The sequence below is a fragment of the Zea mays genome, chromosome 8, assembly GCF_902167145.1.
Source record: "Zea mays cultivar B73 chromosome 8, Zm-B73-REFERENCE-NAM-5.0, whole genome shotgun sequence".
In the NCBI taxonomy this organism is placed as follows: domain Eukaryota; kingdom Viridiplantae; phylum Streptophyta; class Magnoliopsida; order Poales; family Poaceae; genus Zea; species Zea mays.
This window is the reverse complement of record NC_050103.1, coordinates 167,088,814-167,094,868: the sequence shown is the minus strand read 5'-3', so window position 1 is coordinate 167,094,868 and position 6,055 is coordinate 167,088,814.

The following is a 6,055-nucleotide window of genomic DNA, read 5'->3' as shown; positions in this document are numbered from 1 at the left end:
CACCTTGCTGGCGTGATGTCGTGGCTGTCGGAGGTGCGACGGAGCCTGGCGGAGGGACAGCTGTTGGAGCGGTCGAGTCCTTGCTGACGTCGCCCTGCTTCCGTAAGAGAGCTGGGGGCCGCCGTCGTCACAGAGTTTGTGGAGCGCCATCATTGCCCATCCGGCGGAGCTGGCCGGATGGGACGCCGGTCTTGTTCTCCGTGACCCGAGTCGATTCGGGGTAGGACGATGATGACGCTTCCTGTTGACGTGGCGGGTCTGTGCCCTAGGCGGGGTGACGTGGGGGCTCCTCCGAAGCTGAGGTTGAGTCTGTCTTCTGTTGCCGAGGCCGAGTCCGAGCCATGGGGTCGGGCGAGGCGGAGGTCGTTTGGCCGAGGCCAGGGCGGAGTCCGAGCCCTGGGGTCGGGCGAGGCGGAGTTTCGTCGTCTTCCGGGTCTTAGCCCGAGTCCGAGCCCTGGGGTCGGGCGGAGCGGAGTTCGCCGTCTTCCGGGTCTTAGCCCGAGTCCGAGCCCTGGGGTCGGGCGGAGCGGAGTTCGCCGTCTTCCGGGTCTTAGCCCGAGTCCGAGCCCTGGGGTCGGGCGGAGCGGAGTTCGCCGTCTTCCGGGTCTTAGCCCGAGGCCGAGCCCTGGGGTCGGGCGGAGCGGAGTTCGCCGTGGCGCCTTTGGCAAGGCCTGACTGTCTGTCTGACTCACTCTTTGCGTTAAATGCTCCTGCAACTCGGTCAGTCGGTGTGGCGATTTAGTCAGGGTCGCTTCTGAGCGAAGCCAAGGCCTCGGGCGAGCCGGTGATGTGTCTGCCGTAAAAAGGGGGGCCTCGGGCGAGACGGAAGTCTCTCGAGGTCGGCTGCCCTTGGCCGAGGCTAGGCTCGGGTGAAGCGTGATCGAGTCACTCGTGTGGACTGATCCCTGACTTAATCGTACCCATCAGGCCTTTGCAGCTTTATGCTGATGAGGGTTACCAGCTGAGAATTAGGCGTCTTGAGGGTACCCCTAATTATGGTCCCCGACAGTAGCCCCCGAGCCTCGAAGGGAGTGTTAGCACTCGCTTGGAGGCTTTCGTCGCACTTTTTTGCAAGGGGACCAGCCTTTCTCGGTTGCATTTTGTTCCGGTGGGTGCGCGCGAGCGCACCCGCCGGGTGTAGCCCCCGAGGCCTCGGAGGAGTGGTTACACTCCTTCGAGGTCTTAATACCTTGCGTAATGCTTCGGCTGGTCTGGTCGTTCCCTCATGCGAACTGGCCGTAGCCCGGGTGCACGGTCGGGGCCCAAGCTCTCGGGCTGGTATGTTGACGCTGTCAACGGTTTGGCCGGAGCCGGTTTTTGCGAGAGCAGCCCCCGAGCCTCTGCACAGGGCGAGAGGACGATCAGGGACAGACTCGACTTTTTACATACGCCCCTATGTCGCCTTTCCGCAAGGAGGAGGGGGGGAGTGCGCCATGTTACCCTCGATGGGCACCGAACATGGTGTCTCCGGTGAGCTGCAAGCGGGTAATCCGAGTGGGCGTCCGTGCCCCGTTCGTTGGGGGTCGGCTAGGGGCCCAGAGGCACGCCCAAAAGTACCTGCGGGTGATTTGCCGGACCCGGTCCCCTGGCGACGGGGTCCGAGGGCTCGATGCCTCCCTCCGATGGGATTCCGTTACAAGATCGTTCCCGCTGGTCTCGGAAATGTCCTAGGGTACCTCGGGAGCGCAGCCCGAGCCTCGGTTATGTATCGAACGTACCCCTGGTCATCCCTCGCTCGGTGTCTGAGGCGACTGTGAACCCTTCGGGGGCCAGCCTTCGAACCCCTGATCAGTAATGGGCGCGGAGCCCGAGTAGCCTGAGGCGGCCATGGAGCCCTTCGGGGGGCTGGCCTTCGAACCCCTGACCAGTAGTGGGTGTCGGGCCCACGCGATCTGAGGCGACTGTTGAACCCTTCGGAGGGCCAGTCTTCGAACCCCTGATCAGTAGGGGGGCTCGGAGCCCGGTTCCTTCGCGGAAAAGGATCCTTTTCGGGGTATCCCCCTTTCCCGGTCCCTGTTGCAAGAGATAGAGAAAGAGGAAAAAGGAAAAGGAAACGAAATCGAACGACGTGGCGTACCTCTTTTTGACGCGGTTATTACGGCGAAGGTGAAGCGTCGCGCGCTTCTCCCGCAAGAGGCGCCGCGTGTCCCGCCGCGGAGTTAATGCGACGGGGCGAGTGGTTGGCGAGGCGGCCGTTGCGCGTGCGCGATTCGCTCGAGGAACGGGTCACGGGCGCACCGTCTTCACGCCGTGGAAGGAGGCTCTCTTGCTGCCCCAGGATGAGACGTGAGCCTGGCTGACGACGTGACTGCTGCGCCCGCCCGCCTGCCACCGCCATTACTGCTGGCCCACTTTCGGTCGCTTTGACCAACGTGCTAGGCTAGCGCTGCTGGGTCGCCTCGAGTCGCGGCATAGGCTCCGCAACCGAAGAGGCGCGACGGTGGCGCAAGTGGCGGTGCGGTTGCTTGCATGCAGCAACTGGCGCGCCGGTTGCTTGACGCGTGGGCCTGGGCTTCCAAGCTGGCGATGACGAATGGCCCTTCCCAGGGGGGCGTGAGCTTGTGCCTCCCTCGGGCGTCTTGCCGCAGCCGAAGCACCAGATCGCCCACCTGGAGGTCTCGGGACCAGACCCCTCGGGCGTGGTAGCGTCGCAGGGACTGCTGGTACCGCGCCGAGTGTAGTAAGGCCCTGTCCCGAGCCTCCTCCAGCTGGTCCAGCGATTCTTCTCGGCTAGCTTGGTTGCTTTGATCGGTGTAGGCCCTCGTCCTCGGGGAGCCGTATTCCAGGTCAGTGGGCAAGATAGCTTCAGCCCCATAGACCAGGAAAAACGGCGTGAAACCCGTGGCGCGACTCGGCGTCGTCCTTAGGCTCCAGACCACCGAGGGGAGTTCCTTCATCCACCGCTTGCCGAACTTGTTGAGGTCGTTGTAGATCCGAGGCTTGAGCCCTTGTAGAATCATGCCGTTGGCACGTTCTACTTGCCCATTCGACATGGGATGAGCCACGGCGGCCCAGTCCACCCGGATATGGTGATCCTCGCAAAAATCCAAGAATTTTTTGCCGGTGAACTGGGTGCCGTTGTCGGTGATGATGGAGTTCGGGACCCCGAAGCGATGGATGATGTTGGTGAAGAACGCCACCGCCTGCTCGGACCTGATGCTGTTCAGAGGTCGGACCTCGATCCACTTGGAGAATTTGTCGATGGCGACCAGCAGGTGCGTGTAGCCCCCGGGCGCCTTCTGCAAGGGACCGACGAGGTCCAGACCCCATACGGCGAAGGGCCAGGTGATGGGTATCATCTGCAGAGCCTGAGCGGGCAGGTGGGTCTGCTTCACATAGAATTGGCACCCTTCGCAGGTGCGGACAATTCTAGTGGCGTCAGCCACCGCCGTTGGTCAGTAGAAGCCTTGCCGGAAAGCATTCCCGACAAGGGCTCGGGGCCCCGCGTGGTGGCCACAAGCCCCCGAGTGTATTTCTTGCAGTAGTTCCCGACCTTCGGCGATGGAGATGCATCGCTGGAGGATGCCCGAGGGGCTGCGATGGTAGAGCTCCTCTTCATCGCCCAGCAAGACGAACGACTTGGCGCGTCGCGCTACCCACCGAGCCTCGACTTGGTCGGGGGGTAGCTCTCCTCGACGGAGATATTGCAGGTACGGGGCCTGCCAATCTCGATCAGGCGTGGCCCCGCTCTGCTCTTCCTCGACGTCCAGTGCCTCGCCCTCGGGGGCCGAGGGTACCTCGGGCTGAGCCGAGGGTGCCTCGGGCCGAGCTGAGGGCGCCTCGGCTTGAGCCGAGGGTGCCTCGGGCTCGGGCACGTCGTCGATCTTGATAGAGGGTCGATGCAGATCCCGGGAGAAGACGTCCAGGGGGACCTTCGTTCGCCCCGAGGCTATTTTAGCCAGCTCGTCTGCGGTTTCGTTGTAGCGTCGAGCGATGTGGTTGAGCTCGAGCCCGAAGAACTTGTCTTCCAGGCGCCGAACCTCGTCGCAGTAGGCCTCCATCTTCGGGTCGCGGCAGTGGGAGTTCTTCATGACTTGGTCGATGACGAGCTGCGAATCACCACGGGCGTCGAGGCGTCTGACCCCTAGCTCGATGGCGATCCGCAACCCGTTGACCAGAGCTTCGTACTCGGCCACATTGTTGGACGCCGGGAATGGAGGCGCAGCACGTAGCGCAGGTGCTTTTCAAGGGGCGAGATGAAGAGCAGGCCCGCGCCGGCTCCTGTCTTCATCAGCGACCCGTCGAAAAACATGGTCCAGAGCTCCGGTTGGATCGGAGCCGTCGGCAACTGGGTGTCAACCCATTCGACCACGAAGTTCGCCAACACCTGGGACTTGATGGCCTTCCGAGGGGCGAACGAGATCGTTTCGCCCATGATTTCCACCGCCCACTTTGCGATCCTGCCCGAGGCCTCTCGGCACTGGATGATCTCCCCCAGGGGGAAGGATGACACCACAGTTACCGGATGAGACTCGAAGTAGTGTCGCAGCTTCCGCCTTATCAGGATCACAGCATATAGCAGCTTTTGAACTTGTGGGTAGCGGATCTTGGTCTCGGACAGCACTTCGCTTACGAAGTAGACCGGCCTCTGAACGGGCAATTGAAAGGGAAATGTGCCCTTGGGCCATTTCTAAGTATTTTGGTGATTGAGTGCAAACACAAGTGCTTAATTGTGAATCTATGCCCATGGATGAACAAGGTGCAAATCACAAGTAAAGGTATGTTTCTAAGCCTTAGTACATTGGTGTTATGTACTAATATACTTGTCTAAGTGATAGAAACAGAAAGAAGAAGAAAGAAGAAGAGTTGGCTGTGTGCAGCCAAAAGACTGCTTCGGTCTGGGGCACCGGACTGTCCGGTGGTGCACCGGACAGTGTCCGGTGCGCCAGGCTGCCTCGGGCGAAGAAGCCGCTCTCGGGAATTTGCCGACGGCGTACGGCTATAATTCACCGGACTGTCCGGTGTGCACCGGACTGTCCGGTGAGCCAACGGTCGGCTGAGCCAACAGTCGGCCGCGCGATCTGCGCGGGACACGTGGCCTGGCCAACGGTCGGAAGGAGGCACCGGACTGTCCGGTGTGCACCGGACTGTCCGGTGCGCCAGATCTGCAACGATTGGCAACGGTCGGCTGCGCCTGTTAAGGAAAGAAATCGGGCACCGGACAGTGTCCGGTGTGCACCGGACTGTCCGGTGCGCCCGACGACAGAAGGCAAGGATGGCCTTCCAGATTTGTTCTCAACGGCTCCTAGCTGCCTTGGGGCTATAAAAGGGACCCCTAGGCGCATGGAGGAGAACACCAATCATTCCTTGAGCACTCTTGATCACTCACACATCAATCTTGCGCACTTGTTCGACATTCTAGTGATTTGAGCTCCGTTCTAGTGTGCTAGTCTCTTGAGCTCAAGTCTGGGTCTTGTGTGTGCGTATTTGCTGTGATCTTTTGTCGTGTGTGAGTTGCTAATCCCTCCCTTGCTCCGTGATTCTCTGTGAACATCTTTTTGTAAGGGCGAGAGGCTCCAAGTTGTGGAGATTCCTCGCAAACGGGATTGAGAAAAGAAAAGCAAGAACACCGTGGTATTCAAGTTGATCATTGGATCACTTGAGAGGAGTTGAGTGCAACTCTCGTCCGTTGGGACGCCACAACGTGGAGTAGGCAAGTTTTGTACTTGGCCGAACCACGGGATAACCACCGTGTCATCTCTGTGATTGATTTCTTGTGGTTATTGTGTTTTGACTCCTCTCTAGCCACTTGGCCATAATTGTGCTAACACTTAATAAGTTTTTGTGGCTTAAGTTTTGAAGTTTTACAGGATCACCTATTCACCCCCCCCTCTAGGTGCTCTCAATTGGTATCGGAGCCGTTCTCTTCAAAAAAGGGACTAGCCGCCCGAAGAGATGGATCCCAAGGGGAAGGGAATCGTGATCAACGATAAGGAGAAGGAGTCCTTCGTCAATGAGCTCAAAGATGACAAGCCTACCGACTCCGGCTCGGGTCATAGACGAAAGGAAGGGAAGAAGAAGAAGACGAGGCGCATCAAGGAAATCGTCTACTACG